The sequence below is a fragment of the Cynoglossus semilaevis genome, chromosome 18, assembly GCF_000523025.1.
Source record: "Cynoglossus semilaevis isolate Cse_v1.0 chromosome 18, Cse_v1.0, whole genome shotgun sequence".
Taxonomy (NCBI): domain Eukaryota; kingdom Metazoa; phylum Chordata; class Actinopteri; order Pleuronectiformes; family Cynoglossidae; genus Cynoglossus; species Cynoglossus semilaevis.
The window spans coordinates 11,263,057-11,286,784 of NC_024324.1; the positions used below are offsets into that span (position 1 = coordinate 11,263,057).

General features: G+C 40.4%; 1 protein-coding gene across 4 annotated transcripts in view; it reads left to right on the forward strand.

Moving 5' to 3' along the window:
* runx1t1 (RUNX1 partner transcriptional co-repressor 1) overlaps positions 1–23,728 on the forward strand; it is a 249,532-nt gene that overhangs the window by 66,478 nt on the left and 159,326 nt on the right. For all 4 annotated transcript variants that reach the window (XM_017041194.2, XM_025065046.1, XM_025065045.1 and 1 more), the window contains 2 exons: positions 2,077–2,225; positions 2,378–2,536. The gene's annotated coding sequence lies outside the window, so the exon portion shown is untranslated. The remainder of the gene's footprint in view (positions 1–2,076; positions 2,226–2,377; positions 2,537–23,728) is intronic.

A 23,728-nucleotide genomic window follows, 5' to 3' on the forward strand; every position in this document is an offset into this window, starting at 1 on the left:
TGTCACCAGCTGCTGCGTCTGCTCCTCTGTGGAAAATGTCCAAAAACCTTAATTATCATGCTTAATCATCCATGGGATTGAAGCAGGGGAGATCCCACTGTAACAGATTGGCGATGTAAAACATGGTTATTGCATAGAGCTGTACGCCTGAATGGAATCCCAAGAGAATGCCTTCAATACTTTGTGCCACAGCTGATGCTGGCGTGTTGTTTGTTTTGGTTTGGTTTTGGCTAAATGCCTTCTTCTTGGGTCATTTTCAGAGATTTGAACCAAATACATGGAACTTATCAGAATTCTCTCCCTCCTGTTGTCTTCTCTCTTCTGTTATCCTTTTTTTAGCACATTAAAATGTGATTATGATTCACATTAGGCAGTTGACAAGCATGAAGGTTGACCTAATTGTTATTCAGGAGCATGCAGATGGATTCAGTCAGCTACTGCGGAGATGCAATAAACTCAAAAATATACTTTAAAAAACCCTAAACAACTACATAATCTAATAGTTTGTCAAGATCTATTTGGTTAATATTCACATAAGGGTGTGAGTGAGTGCTGCTCATTACGTCATAAATGTAAACCTGAAACAAAATCTGGCTTTTTTTTAATCTATTATATTTTAGTTCAATTTTAGATTGTTTTCATGTGTTTTCCTACCGCAGCCACATGATGGCGATGTTTTCCATCTCATTCATTACATTTGCCAAGGCTGTTATAGATAAATGTTGAACATACAGCAGGTAGTGCTGGAAAATAATGTGTACGTGTGTTCTTCCTCCAACTAAGGATTGTATTTATATTTTCTTCAATGGCATAACAGATATTTGTCATTGCAGTGTTATTTTCCTGCCTGTAAAGATTGTTTATATGTATGGAGGCCATTGTATGTCTGAGTTTTTTTGAAAACAGCAGTTGCCCATTCTTTGACACTGTTGTCCCCCACTGCCCTTTTGCTCTGTTTTCATTTTTGTCTGTCTGACCGTCCTCTTCTGCTGTTTCCTCTGCTGCAGTGGTGCTAGGACAGAGGGGAATTGTGATGGGCTGGTGAACAGATTGAGAGTGACATATGTTAGACCTGGGAGGATGGAGTGGGGGGTGTCTAGAGGGAGCAGCCAAGTATGTGCCCTCCAGTGTTCTTGTGAGTTGACTCCATACTCCATTAGGTGCATCTCCTGGTGTGAAACCCCCCATATTTGAGCTCTGCCCCCCCACATACACAGGTAGATATAGCACTGTACATACAGATTAGGAGTCGCTGTTATTCATGAGAACCAGTCTGTTGGAGGTGTGTGTTTGAGTCCAGGGAAGGAGGGGATTAATAACAGTGTGGTGTCTTGTTTGCCACTCGGTGCATACAACGAAACAACAAGCCAAGAGTTGATTTCTCATCCTGCTGATACAGTATTTGGCAAACTCCACCCTATCTGTTCTTTAAAGGCTACATGTGGCAGACTTGGCAGGGACACCAGGGTGCTGTGGGAAATAAATATCCAGGAGCAAATTGATTCAAATTATTATGAGTTTCTGTCATCTTCATCAGAGGTCCACTCATTAACAAACATGTTTATTAAAAGAGGTGTTATTAATTGACAATACAGTTCTATCTAGTGCAGATCTGTCTTCTATTGAAATGGCTAAAATAATTACAAGTGGCAACAGTGACCTCAGACTGGTGAACAGAACAAGTGTTTTAAAATGCAGGAAAAGGTAAAAAAAACAACAAAAAAACATTTTCCTTAGTTCCTACTCAATCAGCAGTTGATAAGGCCAATTAGCACATAACACTGAAATATTAAAAATCAAGCTTTTTTGAAGAAGAGAGAGAGAGTGAAACAGATCCAACATGATCTCAGTTGCAGTTGAACAAAACCAATCAATCAAATTTAGCAAGAGCTCCAATGTTTAAATAATGTTGCTTTCAGTTACAAGGGTTTGTGATGCCTTCACTTGTCTTTGAGTTGGTTTGAAGAATTTTTTATTGATATTTTGCATTTCTTTATTTCTTTATTTAGTACATTTATATAACCATAAAGTGTATCTTTCTGGAAATTTAGTTTAAACAAAATGTTTCTTGTTTAGATTCCATGGCTACTCCACTGACCTTGAACAAGAGTTTTCTCACTGCGTCTAAGTGGATGTTTGAAGGACAGGCCGACGCAGACATGGTCCAGTGCTTTTTATTGACCTGCTGAAAATCCTCTCTCTATCTCCAGGGGCCAAGAGCTCAGGTTAGGGTCTTTGTTGTCCACGTTCATTAGTGTCTCCTCCTTCCGTGTCTCTCTGTTTTTCCTTATACTGTATATCACCCTCACACTCACACTCACTAAGACTACTCCTTCACTGACTCCTTCTCTCCCTGTCTCCTGCTCTTTCCCCCCAGGAGCTGGCAAAGAAAATGTCACCAGATCAAATTAATGGAAGCCTCCAACTCTGCCTGTCTGTCTGTGTCTGTCTACTCCACCAACTGATAGCGTCACTCACCCAAGAACTCACCCAACTTTGCAGAAATTTATTTGTGTCCAAACTTTACCTTCCACAGGTAAGACACTCTTTTGGTTCAGTGGTTTTTGTTGGAGTAGTTAGAAAAGTACAGTGTGTAACTTTTACTATGCTATAGTGTTTTATTGTAGGAGATATTGTTGTCCTTTCTGGGGTTACATATACTTAAGTACTTAAATTATTCAGCTCAACTACAAATCTTGGATGTTAAAATCTTACAAATCTTAATGCTGTTCTTAGTTAAGGTAAGTTAAGAAAAACAGACTCCTTTCACATATTGAGCTCATGTTCTGAAAGTAGGCAGCTCGGGGTCCATAAATAGGTGGCTTGCAGGCCAGATGCAGACCGCAGGGTGACATTTGGTGGCCAGTGTCCAACATATATGCTACAGTTTGTAATTGTGGATATTATGAAAACTAAAAGGTTTAGTTCCATTTGGTTCTGTTTGTTGATATTCATGATTGTGAAATATTTTTATTTTTGCACTATTTTAAAGATAAAATAGAGAAGACATATATTTATTACCATTGTAGTTCACAGCAGTAAAATGCAACAAAACTAGGTTGGCATCTCTAGTGCTGATGCCCAGTAGTAACACATGCAGGGTAAGTACTAACATTTGTAGTCCACTCAGCAAAAAAAGAAAAAATAGAAATTTAATGTAGTAGGTCAGAGGGAAAAATACTAAATGTTCCTTCAGAACATGCAAAATTACATTAAAGTCCTAGTCTTGGTCCTATTTTATTTAAATATCTTCTATTTAATGTTCTGATTTCACTGTGGGGTCGAGACAGGCAAACATTTTTATGTTTTGAATGGATGCCTTGATCACACACCCACTTTTTTTTTTTTTGCTGCGTCACCGCCACCACATAACTTATTCATAGCTCATTTCATATTCATAGCCTTCTTTACTTCAGTCAGAGCCATGGAACTTAGTGATTTTCTCTCTCAATCTGGCGTTATTTACTTTAATGCATTTTAGTGGAAATGGAGGGAACGTTGCCAGACCTCCATCTTTGCAAACAGATGACTTTAATGCATGTTAACCTTGGTGGCAGTAAAAGCCCTCTCCATTATTCCCCTTAAACCATACACTGTCTCTCAGAGTCCTTTGGGGGCTGGAACTGGAGCACTTCCAGGACGCCTCATATGCCCACCACCACAAAAAGGTCTTAATTGAAAATGACTTCAGACTATTGAAAAAGAAGGAAAGGCTTTGTGTGAGTGCACCGGGCTGGTTGTATTTAATAGTGGGGAGGAGGACAGAAAGGGACAGAAAGATTGTTTGTGTGGTCCACTTTTATTCTTTGACACTGGAGACAGCTGTGGCCGCAGGCATTACAGTATGTTCTGACAGTTGTCCATCTGACTGGATCATCTGTCCGTCCCACTGCTGTCAGGCTATAATATCCCAGAAATAACAAGAAACTTTACCCTGTCGCAGTGGGGCCCAAAGTGGGGTGCCCACTATTATGGCCCATATCATTTTGTCTAAGGACAAAACCACACTTTCTGGTTGTTCACACACTGCCTTTGTCTTTGTCTTTGGAGTGAACTAAAGATCAGTCTCTAGGCCTGAAGATCAGTGAGAGTGGAAGTATGAAAATCTTTGGGAGCTCATCCGTAAAAGACTGGGGAGAAGTACAAGATCATCCGTAAAAGACTGGGGAGAAGTACACACTTATATCTTTTAATGTGCATCTGAATGACAAACATGAATTACAAGTCGACTGGTGGTGTTGTAGAGGTCAAAGGTGATGCTTCTTGTACCCCATACATGTCAACAGCGTAACAATAAGTGCAAAGACAAACCGAGCGAAAGAGGAAATGATGGCACAAAAATCCTTTTTCACGGTACTTCATCACTGCCGGATGAAAGTGGCCACCATCCTGCTGCCATCAATATGCAAATGCCTGAAATGGTCCTTGAGTGTGGGGAGCAGTTCCCTCAAGTGCATTCATTAGCCAGTGTTAGCATAATTGATTCCCAGTCCTGCCGTAAAACTGGTCACTTCCCTCTGCCTCTCACCGTGGGGGTGGTGGTTCCTCAAGGGACTTCAGGGGCCAACTTCAATCATAAATCATTAAAGGACACAGCTAGCCAATGGACTGTGCCGGGGCCCCAGAGACCAGCAGGCAACAGTAATCCTGTCAGTGACGTCTAAATCATCTTTGTGACATATAAAGGTGCCTGAAGGCCCACGTCCTCTACACGCCACCTTCCGTCCTCATTTCATAACCTGGATTCATGCGTCAGGTACAAAGCTTTGAATCTGTGCCAGGTATTAAATAACACACTTTGTTTGTTTTTTTAAATAATGTTTCATGAATTACTTGCACTAGAGACAGATAGTTAGATCATAATGTCACGTTCGATTCAGTGATGCTAGTGTCCAACATATGTTAAATCACTGTTTTAAACCATGCTTGTGTGAAGAATTAGGGGAAAAAGAGCAGGGACATTTTGACCAATCAGTATTCAGCGTTGTCTCTCAGGGTCGTAACTTACTTTGATAATTAAATGAACATCAGGGCTGCAGAGTAGTTACTGCAGAAGTCATGATAGCTATTAGCCCCAGCCGTATTTCTCTGCTGCATCTCCATTCAGAGCAGATGTAGAACTTATTCAGGCTCCTTTAACAGAAATATTTAATTTTTTTCCCCCACTCATTTCATCCAACCGTCCCCTCGTCTGTCCATCCATCCATCCCCCATCTTTAGAGATGATAGATAGATCTTTAGAGGCAGAGAGAAAGAGAGAGAGGAAGTGAGTAGAGTGAAGCAGTGGCACATTCATGATGTATTGTCACCTTGTGAAATAAAACATATACATAAAGAATATTCATTGCCCCCACCAGCCATCTCCCAGATGGCCAGAAAATTGGCTTTGCATTGGGCTGTGGATTCAGGCATGCATATTAATGGCAGACAGATGTAAACGCATATTCAAATCCTTTGCCTGCTCTTGTTGTTGTTGTGAAAGGCAAAATGATAATGCATTCACTGAGGACAGAGGGGAAAAGGTCAGCATCCAGGAGGTGAAGTCACCTTCAGTGTGTCATGAAGTAGCTCTTTCGGTCTCAGACTGGGAATTTGTGAGTGTCTGTGCCGGCATAAGCTTTTCTCTTATTTCTGCTACTAAATTCTATTTAATAAAGTGACGGTTTACCTGTTTAAAAAGCCCTGATATCTGCTATTGGGGTGTATTAGTAGACTGGGCCTAGAGCATCTATGTTTGACTGCAGTTTAGATCTGTGGCTTACTAAGAATGTCTGTCAGATCTTGATGGGGAGAATCAGACAGTAATGGTTGTGAACATTGAATGTTGAACAGTAATAACAGTAAAAAATAACTACTTATTTGGTGTCTTTTGCAGGCGTGATGTCCTAATATAAATCGATTAAAATCAAAATGCCTCAAATTGTGGTTAAAATCCACCATTAGCCTTTTAAAATCCTTACTAACAAAGTGCCAATTATAACACATCTTTTTAAACAAGGACATTTTAATTTGACTATAAGCTATTACTAAATTTATAATCAAGTCATTTTTTTAGCAACCAGAACAACTTTTTAAACTATATGACATTTTCTCCAATTTCTAACCCTAACTTTAACCCTAACCTCCTCTGCTGGTTTGCTGCAGTTACCTTTACAAGGTTTACACTACCACCATTGGAGGGCAGTAGCACTCTCTCAGACGCTCTGGCTAAAGGGCCATTAGACAACTTATTTTTACACAATTGCACAACTTCAATATTGAAATTATGTAAATGCTTGTGATTTGTATTGTTGCATTAATATTATTATATATTCTGCATGTTTGGGTTTATTTTAATCTTTGGACACTTTGTTGTGCATAGTACAGAAATGGTCTGTGAAACTTGGGTGACACCAGAATCAACTACATACATGATCGACATCACAATTAGTGGACAACACACATTAGAGGCTTTAATTTCATGCAGTAATTTTCCCCCTGGCCAGTACATCACTGGAATAGAGAAGTTTGCCGGTGAAGATAATTAAACCATTCCTCAACTGCCTCAGCCACTGGTCCTGAGACAAACCACCAGCTTCCTTCCTTTCACTTTCATCCCTGTGCTACTGCCTTTATATGTCACTGTGAGAATAGAGGTGGTTTTTAATAGAAATGGCCCCATAAACCCTCAGTCATGTAACAGTGCACCGCTCAATTGGAATAAAACCTTCTTTCTGCGAGTGTGCGCCTATATGGGAAATTAAAGTCAGTTAATAAAAAGCAGTGCTAAATCAATGGGTGCCATAAAAGTAACGGGGCGATGTTAAAATGCAGGAGTGCAAGGGGAGGTAAGGGGGTCTGGGGGTGCATTAACATGCTGGGTCTGAATTATCATGTTAATTTAATATCCTGTCTTCAAACGAAGCAGAAAGCCCAATAAAGGTCAATTAAGCAACTAGCCTCCGATCTCCATTTAGATTTTTACGATCTCACTTAAATCATGGAGTCGATGTCATGTCCAGGGAGCCCACTGGCTGCACAGCCTGCTGTAGGTACAGGCTTTGAGATGTGCTGTGATACAGTGTTTGGGTCAGTAACTGTAAATGAAAAGGCCCTGGTTGTGTTCAGACATAGTGTCTTATGAGTTGTGAGTTGGGTAATGTTCACTGTCATTACAAATCCACTGAGGTGTGGACCTATCTATTTACCTTAGGAAAGTACCTTGTATCTGCAGTGCAGTAATTTCAGTAAGTTTATTTAAATATTTCTCAATTTCCACATGCCCTAATCTCTGTTTAAAGGAAAAGAAAAGAATGCTGTTCTTTTTATTATTCATCTTGTTGATAGGCTACAACTTTTAGTTTTCAAGTCAGCTGGATCCATATTCTTATATGTGTCTCTTGTGGATAAACCCCTTTATGGTCCTCTGGGATTGAAATATTGACTAAGTCAACCCCCCGACCAGAAAACCTTGATCGTACGTCAAACATCCAGGTAAAATATTGACGAACCACCGTCCCTCTTCTCTGTTAAGAGCGGTAATTGAAGTTTAAAATTGATGATCACAAACATAATGGTGAAAAATAAGCCCCAGACATGATGAATAATTCTCGCAAAAGCACATAGGCATCGACCAGTTATTGACCACTCGCAGCGAGACTGCTGCATTGACGTGGCTTTATGCAGATCCATAGTCTTATAAATAAATCACACTGAGCCAGTTAGATCTAGTCTTTCAAGGTTCACAGCTAATAAACAGGAGAGTGAGCTCAGCAGTTATGTGACCTGAAGCACTGTACTTTTTATTAGCTCTGTAGACGGTGGGTGAACACTTCTGAACAAATAAAGCTTATTAGCTTTATTATTATGTCAAGATACACAATAGGAAATAATAAAAACATACTTTTGAAACTATATACACTTTATACTTAGTTTAATGTTTAGATGAGCTTAAAAGGAGTGAATTTTAATAAAAGGACACATCTCTATTACAGACTGTCATTGACAAACTTGTTTGCAGATGTTGGCATCTGTGCTCAACACTCAGCACTCCACTAAGATTGCACCCACTACATAGCAGTATCTAATTAACTGCAAATCTGAGATTAAAAAAACAAACAAGCATGCTTAATTTGAAGAAATCTCAAGTAATGCTGTTAAACTGCTGTTGTGCCAGTACCTCCCTGGTGTCAAATCCAGTTGATGTCCTCAACATAAAGAGAAATAATACATAATACCACACATATTTGAAAACCAGTAGTTGTTTTTGTCCTAAATTGTGAGTGGTGCTAAAGACCAGGACTTTCAAATGCACTCCTACCACAATGTGTTTTTCTCATGAAACAGCAGCTGTGTGCACACATGGCTCGTGCATCTTTAAATACACTCTCTTGTCTGTAAAACTCCCCCGTACAAAATGCATTATGAGCAACAATTCAGCCAAAATGTCTTGGTAGGATGCGAGTATCCTTGCTTGGCTCCACATGCTAAACATCTGGTTAGTGTCTCTGTGAATCACATGAATAAATGGGTTGCTGACCCATATTCCTAAATTAGTCCAGATTTTAAGTCCCTTAAGTAGGGCTACTGGACTACAAACCTTAAAGGTTGACATAGTGACAAATGTGGTCATTATTATGTAATGAGTCAAAGGTCCATTTATAAGAGTTGGTCAGGCCACAGGGCAAAACAATGTTTGTAGTAAAGAAAATTGTTATTTTTATTCAAAACCAACAAGAATACATACCATTCTTGTTCTGACATATATTAAAAATATATACTCAAAGAATCCAAAACAAATAAATCAGGAGGGTGCTAAAAAAACTTCTTCTAATCTACTTATTGCCCACCTCTAGCCTCAAGGATTGTTTGAAAATGATTGATAACATAATTGTTACCAGCGATAAATGACAGATTTAAAAAATACTCTTATAAACACATTGTTATGCTTTTTTGTGATTGTGCTGTGAGGTTCGTTCAGCAGGTGCAATATCATAATGACACATTCACTGCTTATGGCTCCTGCGTGCATGATTAAAGTCTGGAGTCACGCTGCTGCCTCTTCCTCTCTTTTAGCATTATGCTGTATTAATTATGGTGAAAATAGACTGAGGCCTTTTGTCTAGCAGAAGAAATAAGATCTCAAATATTCCAATCTGCCCAGAGAACACACACAGCCTGTGCCGTCTGAACATGTCTGTGAAGCCACGCTGTGCTGAAGGCAATCTGTCTCTCCCACCCATAACGACCATCTGTCATTATCGTAGATCAATGCAGATGATAGATAGGGCGGATTTGCTGTGGTGACAGAAGCACAGAGACAGGAGTCCAGGACCGACAGTAGTTATAATGCATGGTCCTGACCCAGCGGGCAAAAACCCTGATGTTCATCTTGTATTTCTGCTGAGGTTTGAACTGTATAGATTTGGGCTGTCTTGGAAGCCACATAATGACATTCCAAAACTTCCATCCATCAATTTCATGTTACTCATGTGAGTGTTACATATGTTTGGAGGATCAAACTGGACCAGGACTGTCTACGTCTACATGTGTTTTCAGATTCCAGGGCAAGTTTACAGTGTTGTGTAGTGAGATTTGTTGAGCAGGAAAAAGAGCAGAACATGTTCTGTGCCATGACATTCTTATAGCCAATACAAAGGCGTCTTGATCTCCTGAAATCAATGATGGCTGATTATGATTTGAAAAAGTCCATTCCATGCCGGCTAAGAGAGATAGAAAGACCAGGGTGTGTTCAAATCCCAAGGGTTTTAGACGAGAGCATTGGAAGACTTTTTAGCTTTTCTTCAATTTTAGACACAGAAATTGAATTCTGTGGTAGCGCCACCCCCCTTGTGTGGTTAGTCATTTATTTGTGCTCTTTTCTCAGAATGTCATTACAACATTAACTGCATCGTACGAGACTAACGCTGTACATGACCATCCATACATACAGTATATGTTTGTTTTTTACTGCTGAGAATAGTGCTAGTGGTTTTCATAGAGACCTGGCTCAACGTTTGTTGACTTCGTTTTTTGAAGTAGTTTACTTCAGAATCAAGCATTGTCCAACAACCTTCTAACTGGCAGGCAACATTCTGAACAGGCATGTTAGCCGCACTGCTGTATGTCCTTGTCCTTTTTTTCATAATGGGATAAAATAATGTCAGGGCTGCCAAGATGATTAAAATGATCTCTAAGAGCAGTCATAATTTGCTGAAGTTAATAAATGGAATAAAAATGTCAGATTTCTTTTGCGAAACGTAGCCTAATAAAGTCTCATACCATAACAAAAGAACCCACACAATCACCTGGATACAGTCGAACTGGTTCTCACACACACACACACATACACATACACACAGCCACAAGCATGCTTTTTTTCTGCTTACTGGCAGCGGGGATTGGTTCGGAAAAACAGCACCTGCTCCTCCATTTGAAAACTATTTAGGGAGGCATCAAACTCTATCAGGGCAGGTCTGATTGCGGTCGCCTCTTCACAGTCCTCCAATCACTCAGTGAGTCAATTAGCCCCCTGCCCCTCCACACACCAAACACACACCCGCACACATACAGTTTGTACAACAGATCCCCCGTTCGCCTCCGACCGCTGAGGATTCCGCCAGGGAATGAGTGTCCATCGGCGGCCTCCCAACAACACCTGGGGCCTCCAACCATGCCCAGTGCCCAGCCCCCCCTTCCTCCTCCTGCAGGCAGCTAATAGTGGTGCTCCAAGGGCACCACAACCACAATGGCATTCAATTCACCCCCATTGTACCCCTTTTACCAGGCACCAGCAGACAATTGGAAAAAATAGAGTTTGAAAGAGCAATGGAAACTAGCAAATGAGAGATGCAGCGCAGTGAACTGTCCGCTCACCTCTGCGATTGAAGACTGTGTCGCTGAATGGCGAACTCGATTGTGCTTTTCACAGCGCATGTGCTTCTTTGGTATTGTGAGTATTAAAGGAGAGTGTTTTTAGAGAACAGGTGGATTTCTGGATACGTCTACTGTCACCTGTGTGTACTTCTGTGTGTGTGTGTGTGTGCGTGTAGCCTCCGTCCCCTCGACTCTTTGGGCGAGCAGGCAGCGCTCTCTCCCAATCGCTTATTTATTCAGGGTCTTTTGAAATAATCGAGTTGACACATCTGTCAGATGGTGAGAGGAGGAATGCTAAAAGGTCACCGGGCGAGGTACCAGCTGCTCCCGCACCAAAACCTTTCCTGCCTCCAAATAGCACAGTCATTACACCACAACAGATGGGACTCTTGCCTTTCATTTCTGCCGCACATGTAAACCTGCGTGCACATAGGAGCGTGCACACACATACACACACACACACACATCAACAGCCATCTGACGTATTCACACATGCACACACGTATGCGCAGAGGTGCGCTCCCTTCAGACACTTGTCACAGACAAGACAGGCACAGACATGTACTTCACACACACACACACACTGTTTGCATCCACTTGCACACTCCACGCTCTTTCTCTTCAGGTCTGATAACCATGTACAGGGTCAGTATCAACAGTCTACAGGTATCAGCTCCTACAACAATATAACAGACACAGTCAGACTGAGGACAGGCAGAGTCCCATCATCCATCAGTCCGCCTGTTATCGTTCTGTTTCCGGGTTTTAGTTAATGATATTTGTCTCGTACACAGCATTTGAGTGTTTGGCCCTGGTGAACTTTTCACAATCCTGACCTAGAGTGATGAATTAGAACAGGATCTTTCGTGGACCTGTATCACAGGACAGCTTTATTAGGTGGAAAAAGTGCCTGCTGCTGTGAAACTGAGGGAAAACCCCGAGGCCTCGCTTCAAGTGTTGCTTTTGATGGAGCTCCGTAGATTCAGACTCTGGGTTGCCTGAATAGGATGACTTTATTATGATGACTACCAGAGAATAAAAAAGAAAAACATCTCGGAGGCATAAGAAGAAGAAACCCATATAATTTCAAACATGTTTTCTCAAGTCATCAGATCTTTTTGAAAACGCTATGATATTGTTGCCTCTTTCAAGTCGAAATGAGATACAGTTGTTGTTGTTGCAAATATCTACTGTAGTTGTACACAACAAACCTCTGTAAACATTTGTGGCTTTGTTTTTGTTCCACTTAATGAGCTTAAAAGAACCATTAGCCATACTGGACAAAATGTATAATTATATGCTACAATTAAAACACTTGCTCAATACTTCATAGAGAGGTTGGATCCAGTAGTTATTAGTGGCTGTACTATGTTCAGTGTACAAACACCACATTAAAGGCACATCTAAGGTCTTCATCTGTGTGGCTTACATTAACGAGATTTATCAGAGACTTAAAATCAGTTTTTGTATGAATTACAACACAGGTTATGCAGGTTTAACATAAATAGTTTGGATAAGACTAAGATTTTTTACTGCATCTGTCGCTCTCTCTCTGTCTCTCTGTCTCTCTCTGTCTTTCTGCAGTATTTTCCCACCGTACATTGCATTAACCTCATAATGCATCAGTCCACAGTGTGTGGTTGGCTGTAGTGCACTGGTCAATCAGATGCATTAAAATAATAGTAAATCATAAATTATGTACATACACAGTTATGATATAGCTATTGATCGCTATAGTCTGCTAAATGGAAGACATTACTCAGACGTGTCTGCTATGGTAAAGATCACATTTCCATCTCATACACACACCTTGGTGTAGTTAAGATATGGAAACCTCTCAGACTGGACGTCATGGTCCAGAAGTTAACAGATTGTAATGCATATTTCATTATTGATTTATGAGGACGCTTAGGGCAGGTGGACCAGGGATTTCCTGTTTTACTTACATCAGTGCCATGTTTGGAAAAATATTTACACGTATATGTACACACAGAAATTAATAAATAAATATTTATACATATATGTATACATTAAAGTGTAAAAAGAATGTATACATACATGTATAAATATTACATATGTCTTGATCATTTGTGAGTAACTCTCATCTGTTGTTTGTGTTGCTGCAAAGTTTTTATGTCGTGCTCATATGTGACCCATTAACAGGACTATCACACAACACTCATGGTGAGAGACATCATCACACTCTCACTGATGCCTCCAAGCTTGCCATAAACACAAAGCTGCATGTGTCAAGATGTATGTGTGTGTGTGTGTGTGTAGGTGGGTGTTGGAACGAAATATGTAAATGTGATATGACAGATGACAGTGTGCTCCCTGTGTGTGTGTGTGTGTATACACTATTTGCTCTACCGTCTAAATGGACTGCTGCCATTAATAATAACCATTAATCTTACAATTTATGCGTTAGGATTCCTATTTCTCTCCATCACACAAGTGCGTACGTGTGTGTTTGTGTGTGCATTTACATACACATATGTACACTCATGTGATTGATGTGTCTTTCTTCACTCCCCCTAGGACCCTGTCAGATTTAGTGCCCTCTAACTCCCTTTGGTCCTGGCCCTCCTTAAGCGCAATGAGCCCGCAGCAGTCAATCCTCTTTATGGCTCCTCCGCCCCCTTTGTTGATTGACTTGAAGTTTTATGTATTAGTTGGTACTGGAATGTGTCGGGTTATAATAATGAACAGGAAACTGGCTGCAAAGGAAAAATGTTCAGCTGTAAGTTTTAGTTAGATCAACAGAAGACGACTTAAAAGACTTAAATTAAATTGTTTTTTGTGAAGTGACTGGACAAATCTTTGTCCATGGAATTAAACAATGTCATTTAATACCAACTAACACTACCCCTAAATGCACAATATATTTTATCTACCTTTTTCCCAATCTCCCTTTTACTCCCAATGTAACCTACAGTCTTCTATTTACTATTTAAGCCTATGGAAAATATTCATGGCTGGATGTAATTTTAAAAATGTATAATATATATATAATATAAATACATAATATATGTGTGTATCTTAATTTTTATTCAGACGTAATGTTGTTTTCCTGTGTTGATGGATCAGATAAAATAATTTCTTACCTAATTACTTCTGTGCTTTTAGGCGTACGTATTAGGCTAATGAGATCTGGGACTAGTTAGAGGCCATTAGAAAACCCAGCGATATTGTTATTGGTAATCACTCAGACTTGGTCTGATGTACAGTGACAGTTATTAAAGAGCACGGTGCCTTCAGCTGGGCCTTCAGAGCAGCTTAAACCCTCTCAGCGTCAGCTTGTCAACACGGGGCCACAGCAGAACTCTCTCTTCCTCCTGTCAATGTATTAAACGTCCAAAGGACATTCAAAGTGCCTTTCCATTCACATGCTCCCTGTTGCCCTCCATTGTGAGTCTCTCTCACCACAGTGCTACTCACTCGTTCTTTCTACATTCATCTCCAAGTCAAGACAGTGGCAATAATCTTCTCTAATAGCAGATGACAGCTCCACATAACTCTTGACATTAGCTTTTAGCCATCACTTTTTTATGACCTCAGGTCCTGATGGCAGACTTGTCGTGCAGTAACAGTGGCACTGACAAGAATCCTTTGCTCTCCATCTGTCCGTCTGTCCCCATCACTTTCTCCGTCCATACCTAATTTATTTGTGACTGGAGAAATCATGAGGGGCCCATCAAGACGTACTCTTTATTACAGTATCGGCCGTAGTACTCCATCACTCTCTGCTTCCCACCGGACAAAGGCCCATGAAAACACAGTCAAAGGAAGCACTTACCCATATGTTGTCCTTGTTGCCCTCCAGATGGATAATTGCCTCTGTGTACAGTGTACAGTAAGGGGCCCGGTATGTAAATAGACCATGAACAAGAAATGCATCAATCATGATCAATCAGACCAGGTCTAGGTTTAGGTCTCAAATGCAGTAATGAGGTTGATCAAGGTTTTTTTTTATTACTGAAAGATACTCAGAAAAAATATCTTAATGTTTATAGCAACTATTTAAATTTTTATTAATTGTGAATAATCATTGTTGAGGTTAATTGCATTACACACAGCTGCATGTTTGCCCACAATGTATTGATGAAAAATAAGTCCTCATTTTTTATTTTACGTATTTAATACGATAATAATTACAAGTTATTAAATCTAACATGCAGAGTTTGTCCAGTGATCCAGAGGCAAAGTGGAGCTTTTATTCCAACCATAGGACAGCGTATGGGGAAGGAGTCTTGGGGGAGACGGTAGGGTGTGTGGGGGTAGTTAGCCATAAGGATACTGACAGAAGAGGGGGCAAAACTGACAGGGCCTGGGGAACAAAGATGGCAGGCAGTGAGAAGAAGAAATCACACTGGAAGAACAACATGCTCCTCTTCTGCCAAGGTGGAAAGCAGTGGTGACCTGTGTGAGTGTGTGTGAGCCTGTGTGTGTGTGTGTGTGTGCAACTGAGTGACAATAGTGCTGATTGGATACAACGTGGAGGCCTGTGTGCTGACAGCACTGATGTCACAAGTCTGGACAGGTCATATGAATAACAGAGAGTCAGAAAGAGTGGGAAAAAAACCCTCCTCTCCGTCTCGTGCATGTGTAAGTGTGTAAAAGAGGTGAGGTGTGTGTGGCCCAGTGTGGGTGTCTGTCAGTTAGACAGCCATGGTCCTCCATGTGCCTGGGGAGTCTCTGTACCAGCTGGGTAAGACAGGTGCTCGGTTGGCCCCCCTGCTGCCCCCTGGCTCTCCCATTACCGCTGCCCTACAGCCCCCCTCAGTCAACTGCCACTTGCTACCAGATCAATATTAGCTCAAACCGAGGACGTGCTATTTCACCACTGAGAGGTCAGACAACCCATTGTTAGGCAGCATCAGGTACAAACAGTTGGGTTGGGTACGAGTTGTGTGTCAGAATGTGCAGTGATATTCACCGTCAAGGTCTCGACAACCTGAGAAATAAGTCACACTTGTTTACAAAGAAGGGACATTTCAATAGTTCTCAGGTATAACCAGTTCAGTCTCTGATTCAGGATTGCTTTTACGGCCCAAATCCAAAACATATAAAATATATTTCCTCTCAAGCTTCATTGGAGAAAACAGAAAAGTTTAGAATGTTTCGCCTGTTTTATAATCCGTCATAATGCGACAGTCAGTCAGTGCTCCCCGCAGGTGCAGACCCTGACACTCAAGTGCAACGGCAGCATTTGCATTAATTGATTAGCAACCCACGCCGACCAAATGTGCATAATCCATAATAATAACTATACCATTCAAGTAAAAGCATCTTGGCTGCAGAAACATTTTTGCTGACAAAGCTCCAAGGACACAGACGAGTTGAATGCTGAATGCTGAATGTGCACATCATGTGTGCTCGCCTTTTGTGCACCGACGTTAATTCCGGCACCAAAGATTGTTTTCATTTCTGCCTAAGTCGTGGCACAAAAGTGATAAGTAGGTAATGACTTGTAATTAGCTAAGCCTCCAAAAACATATCAACAATGATCAACAGCATCCCATAATGTTTCAGAACATCTGTGTGATGCTGAGGACTCCATCAGCACACTTTGAATGATGGCCCTTTTCTAATGTGGCATCAAACTCCTAATAGCTGCTCTGTACCTTTTCACGTGCGGCTTCACTTTAGAGCCACCTAATTCAAAACAGGCATTCTCAATTATGCAACGTCCCATTTACATATGCTAATTAGGATCATATTAATTATCTTGAAATTGGGTAATTAGCCAATCTCAATTAAAGCATTGTTCATTACACTAAATGCACAAGAAAGGTGTTTGAAGTTTTTCCCCCTTATGCCTTTACGTGTGTGTATGAAAGTGTGTGTGTGTTTGTATGTGTATGAGAGAGTGCTTGTGTGTGTGTGTGAGAGAGAACTGGGCTGCCTGCCACATCTGAATCAAGCCTCGGCGGTGTATTTAATAATTTAAGCATCCCATCTCATCCACGGGATGCACCCACAGCTTTCATCGTTACCAAGCATATGGTTCTGTAATGAGACTGCGTGCTTGTAAAATAGTGATGCCAGTACAGCGGAGAGCAGAAGAGACAACAGCCAGCATTTCCCTCCTTTTAGCCACTCAAGCTAGCAACAGTGGCAGTGGTGGCCAATGCATTATAGAAGCTTGTTTGGGTTTACGCTTTGCCAAGCTGATGCTGTGAAGGCCAATCTGTTGTGACCATAAAACGTAAAAAAGCACTGGGAGAAGTAATGAAACGGACAGACCATTTAAAGGCAGGGTTTTCCAGCTGAAACAAGTGGAGTCCAACAGATCCTCCTGCAGTGGTGTAACCAACCATAATCGAGTATTAAAAGTGCACTTGGTTTAAAAAATTGATTTTCTTTTGGTAGTGCAATGACATTTTTTCAACCATTTTAAGTTACATTTTTATGTAAAATTGGATCTTCAAGTGTTTTCAAGGAAAAAGAGTTCCCATTTTGAGAAGTGAGGTGACTTTCCTCTTCCTCCTTTTCTTTCATCCTCTTGATGAAGTAGTCTAGTGTACGTTTATGGTACCTGCGTCTGTGTGTGTAAGCGTGTGTGTGTGTGTGTGTATATTTAGGTACTGTGGGAGGATATCATCCTCAGGCTCCTGAAAAAAGATGATGAACGATGCCCTGCCCTTCATCTGCTCTTGCGTAGTAAATTAGCCCGCTGTCAGCTTTTGATTGAAGGAGCAGTTATCATTCCTGGATGCAGAATAACATGTGTAATACAAGGTCGGAGGCTTAAACACAATGACCTGCTGTTCCCTCCCATACGTCTCCATAGTCAGGACATTGATTTAAAGCTGTCAGCCTTAATTGACTGTCAACGTTGTTGCCACATGACATCTTGTTGCTGTCGGATTGTGTTGGGACTGAAAGAACACAAATGGCATCTTTAGCGTTAAATACCAGAAGAGGTTCAAAGTTGTCCCACTTTGACCCTGTCTTTTCTTTTGGTGTGTTATTAATTCTTGCATCCTGTTTTATATGAATCAAAAAATTGACCAATAAAATGGAGTAAGAGCCAACATACGCTGTTGTAGCCAATGGTTAAAGAGCATTGATAACATTTCATAACATTTTTAAAAAATAAAATGCCCACTGCTGATTCACATCTATAGAAAATCCCCAACAGCTACCAGCAAGAACAAGGTAGTTGTTCATACGGTTGATTTGATGTCATTATGCCACCAGGGGGAGCTGTTGTATACACCATTAGATGACTTGTTTTTGTATCGATGCCAAAGTGCAGCACAGTGCAGCATAACATAACATAATATAACATGATATGACATAACATATGCACAAAGGTTGTGTGATTGAATACAGCATATATATATATATACATATATATATATATATACATATATATATATATATATACATATATATATATATATATGTGTGTGTGTGTATGTATGTATATATATATATATATACATATATATATATATATACATACATACACACACACACATATATATATACATATATATATATATATACATATATATATATATATAAAACTGTTGAGCCAACCAGTGACAGACCTCTGTTCACCTCCTGGTCCATGGACTTACTAACAATAAAAAAGAGGGAGATGTGGAGAAGGAGAACTCAGAGGTAACACTTGTCAGTGTCTGTCGTTCACCCCATTGACTTCATGTAGGAATGAAAAAAGCCCAAACTTCACTGGGTTGATGCTCGAATGCTTCTGATCTCCATTTTCAGCCGCCCCTGCTATCCCCCCGCACCCCCTCTCTTTTTTTTCTCTCCCCTCTGTCTATCTTGTGCCTCTCCTTTCATTGGACTCGGATCTTTCCATCACTCTAACCTTTCATTATGACAAGACAAAGCTTTAATCTCTCACGAGCCATTTCCCCCTGTGACAGGCTGAGAGAGCGTTGACAGCCTTGATGCACGCAGACACCTATATGCACACATAGGAGGTGTGTACATCCAGGGCAGGTATATGCCCACCCATGATTTAGAGGGGAGTGACAGATTGTGACAAAAGAGGGAATAGAGAGGAGGTGAAAGTGAAAGAAAGAAGAGTCTGCAATGAGAGATGTAGAAAAAACAGTTTTCATTTCCTTTGGTTCCGTTTAAAACAAAAAGTAATAAAAGGACTCTTCTGGCAACATCAATTGAAATTGTCATTTTCCAGATTTGTTATATCCTTAATGATGTTTTAATCAGACTGACAGCACAGCTGAAAGAAAAAACAAAACTTATGAAATTGCTTATTAAAAAAGTAAAAGTAAATGTTGACAGATCTGCTCTCACATCTGAGATGAGCAGAGATGTTGCTAATGTACATATTGTTGAAGCAACTTTTGACTAGAATCCCAGCTTTGACCCATAGGCTTAAATAGAGATTGATTTTGAATCTAATTTTTATGTAATATATAATAATATGATATATAATATGATGTGATATATAATATATTAGGTCAATACAACTTGCTTCATAGCACCACCTATAGGTGAACTACATGAACTATGGTCAGTAACCAGAATTGTTGCATTGCGTTTTCTTGATAACAAAAAAAGCCAAATACATGATCGTTTTGATGAAATTATGATTTATGTTGTTACCTACATATGTTTACAGACAATAACAATGAAGAGATATTTTCTTTTCTCTTATCATTCAGCTGTTATCAACATGAGCACCAACGACACATTGTTTACGTGACCGCACTTGATGTGAACGAGCTAGAGCTGCTCAATCACGGCGTCCCTCACAGAGACATCAAAGTCCTGGCAGACATTTAAACTGGTTAAGTTCAGAGCTTGTACACAGTGGTGTGATCTGTCGCTGTTGAAGATCACATCTGAGTTTACATCTTTTATCTGAGACATGGAACAACGAGCGGTCATCCAAACAGCATGTCGCCTTGTCTGTAGCCGACCCCTCCCCCACCCCGCTCCTCCTTCTGCAGAGCAGACTAAGAGCCACACTTCATAGGGACTTCATAATCACACCACCCGCTGAGGTGACAGCCTGATTGGATATCTGAGGGAGGCACACGCATGAATTTACATACTAATTGACAAATATGCCCCCCCCATGCTTACACACACACACAAAGCATTTGTTCGCATTCATGCACACACACTTTTCTTTTTGTCTCTTCCCCTACCTCGCAATAAATGAATGTCATGCCAGTATGGTGCACAATGATTTGGCTTCTCTGTGTAGCATCACCATGAAATTAAGAATCACTCTGTGAGTTGTTTTCTTAAAAATATTTTAACATGCAATTAATAAAAACAAAAAACAAAGTTATAACAGTTAGTCTGTAGGTTAGTATAAATAACAGCAAGGGCTAATGAGATGGGACTGAAGAGGAAGGACAAGTGGAGACAAAAAGACGAAAGGAGAAGGCTATGATGGAAGCACAAACTTTACTGGCAACATATGATGTTGATGTAGTGAGTGTTGACACCAGACAGAACTGCAGCAGAAGAGCAGATGTTTAGCATCGCAACATTTTAATACAGTGTGTCTTTGGTTCATGACGTCCTTGACCTAGGGTGTTTCATGGTAACGTCAACATCTCCTATACATTTATTAAGAAAGTCTGGTTCCATCATTCCAACATACTGCGCTAAGACAAATTTTGCACTGGAATAATTTAGCAAGCAGAGCAGACGAATATGTTGAGCAGCGCTAGAAGAGGGTTTTTGTTTACATTCCCTGTTCGAGCAGCGCTCTAGGTAAAAGAGGGTTTTTGTTTACATTCCCTGTTTGTATTCCATATATTCGATTATGATAATTGTTCTCATTTGGTTCTGATGTTTTTGGGGTGGGATTCACATAGTCTCATTGGACCAGTAACAGTAGGAGAGTAGATTTGTGCAGATAATGCAATGTGGACAAATATGTCCAAGGCAATTAAGCTATGATGTTAACGATATGCTAATGTAATGATTCGTGCCCTTCTTTTTCCTGCAGGTAAATCCACAAACTGTAGATATAACCTGCTTGCAAAACAAAAGTAAACATACTGCACATTAGATATGTTGGCTAGCTAGCTGCTTCTTGACAGCTAACTTGCCAAAAATTAGCCAGCCCTGTACTCAATATGATAATGAAACATTATCCTTTCCTGATCTTGTAAACAGTCTAATTAACAGTTCCAGCTCTTAACCTCGACCTGCTGTACCTTAAACAATACTGACTGGTTCAATCTCATGTTGCGAGATGGCTTTTCTCTCAAAATGACAAGGCACGAAAGCACACAGTTGTTAGTGAAAGGGTCAGTAATACACCAAAATCTCCTGCAGTGTCACGAAAAGGCTGCAGTAGAATTTTGTTGGCTCAGTTGTTATAAAATGAGGCTGCAGAAGGATGTGGAAGAGAGAGGAGGAAATAAGGAGAGAGCACAAGAGTTCACCAAAGTGGAGACTTATTAGAATTATTATTTCTAACCAGAGGCAGTTGGATTAAAAAAAAGGGGCCGCAGACTTAATTACTTAATTTGGACGTTTAATTAGTCCAGCGCATATCTCTCTGGCTTCTGCCCTGCGTAATCTGTGAGAGAGTTTGGCGTCAGAGCTGTCTCTCTCCCGCTGTGTGCCTGTCTCTGTCTCTATCTCTCTTTTCCTTTATCTCTCTCTCTCTCTCTCTCTTCTTGGTCCACATAAATAATTCCCATTGCCTCCCTGGGCATGCACAGAGCAATAGAAATGAAATATGTATGGATACACGCCATGGTGCTTTTGAAAAGAACTATTTCAAAGGTAGTGAGGTCTGCTGAAATCTTCATGAGTGCCTCCCTTTCTCCCCACTAGACAGAATAGATTCTCTGCAGGACGACATGAGCTCGGCAACACCAATAAATAAACCGCACAGAAACATAAGCGCATCTTCCCGAAAGATTTAAATGCATTTCCAGTGATGAAGGGAAATAAATACTCGGAGAGAGCCACACCTGCGAAGGTGATCATAAAAATATTACATGGTTGTGTATTTCAAAGCATTGTGACACAGCTCTACTACGTTCACTTCATAAAACAGCATGCATTAAAACGTCAGGAGCAACTGTTGCCGCAGATAGACAAAAAATGTTTAAATAATAGAAAATGTAGTGAGGAGAGGAAGAGGTGGACAGAACCAGCTGAGGAACCTGAAGCTGAGAGAAATATATGTACAGTTTGTGAGGAAGTGTACTGATCGCACTGTATTTACATGTCAGTTATTATACTTACTATACTTAAATTCTGTCAAGAGTAAACTTAGGACTGCGGTGCCCAATAATCACGATCAACAGAGTGTGTGCTGAATATGAGCAATTAAGATTGAAATATATATATATATATGTACAATTCTATAGTGTGTTGCAGTGACCATATACTGTACTTACATAAAAAGTAGGTTTGGTTTATATGAGTAAATATATTAACATTTTGTATGAATTTGTATTTAGTGTAGAAAACATTGACAAGTCACAAGACAATAACGGACAAAGAGAACTGAAGTAATAATTATCTGGAGTTTATTTCCTGTGATTATGGCTATTTGCTTTATTAAATTGTTTTGTAGAGAAACAAACAGACTCGTATCACAAATGTATTCTATTCTATTTCCTTTTATTTACAGCCCACCTCCCCCGACTCACCCCTCTCTCCCCATTCACCTCCATTTCTTCCTCTAGTCTCCTGGGAATGACAACAACGGTTGTGAACCTTTGTGTCACTCCCCCCGCAGGCTCTCTGCTGCCTTGTTATTTATTTTCTTCACTTCATTGCAGAAGGTAGAGGAATGTTTTATTGAATAGGACACTTCATAATGGAAGAAGAAGGGGGAAAAAAAGAAATAGTTGAGTGATGCTGCAGCACTTTCCTTCTGTTCTGTCAGAGCGGGAGCTGTGTCCTTGAACCTCAAAAGAAAAGAAGACGGAGCGAAAGAGACAGATGTAAACATTCAGATATTTCTTTCACAGTACAAATGCCTCCTTCTGACGCACAGTTTCCTCCTTTTAAGCTAAACAAATGTCTGTGCGCTTAAGTACAAAAATGTTTCCCTGTGCACTTAGCTGACTCTGAGATGCGGATGGATTGCGAGGGCTTCAGTTGTGGTGTACCGTGTGTGAGCAGAATGCTAAACACTTCTTGGGTCATCAGGGCTGGCGGCAAAAGCTTGTTGAATTTTAATGGTGGCATCCGACATGGCTGCAGGTAATGCTGCAGGGGGGGCCAACATCCTATCTTTACTACTGAGAGGATCTGTGTGTGTGGGTGTTCGTCCGTGTGTGTGTGTGTCCGTCCTCAATTCTAGATGTACCCATCCCTCCAGGACCTGCAGCACAAGCTTGTTGTGTTGTGCTCCATACGTTTTGTATGTGAAGGACGTAACATGCAACTGTCTCTTAACAGTAATTGCTTCCTGGCATAAATATTAGATAAACACCATAATTGTGATGGTTACATTAAATCTGTGCAGAGATTCATGAAAGCACATTGGATCAGCAGCATTACAAGAGTAGAGTTGGGCAGGTGTTGTACTGTGGCCAAATGTGTTTCAAGTTGAGTTGGTGGTAACTGGAGATAAATTGACTAATGGCACTGAAGGCTAATATTGGACAGAGTTTAATCAACCTTTTTTCCATCTTTTATTTTCTGTCTCTTTCTGTGCCTACGTACAAAAAAAAACCTTACCATTGTCATAGCCCTGGCTCAGAGAGCAAGACAAAAATGGGAGACCACACACTTTCAGAAAAGAGGACGGGGTCGTCACACCATGTAAAAAAAATACTAGAAACTCGCAAATAAAATCTACTGCTGTGATACTTGGGGAGAAAACTTCTAAATCACATCTCTTTTGACAAAATTGAAGCAAAAAAAAGGCAATCAATTC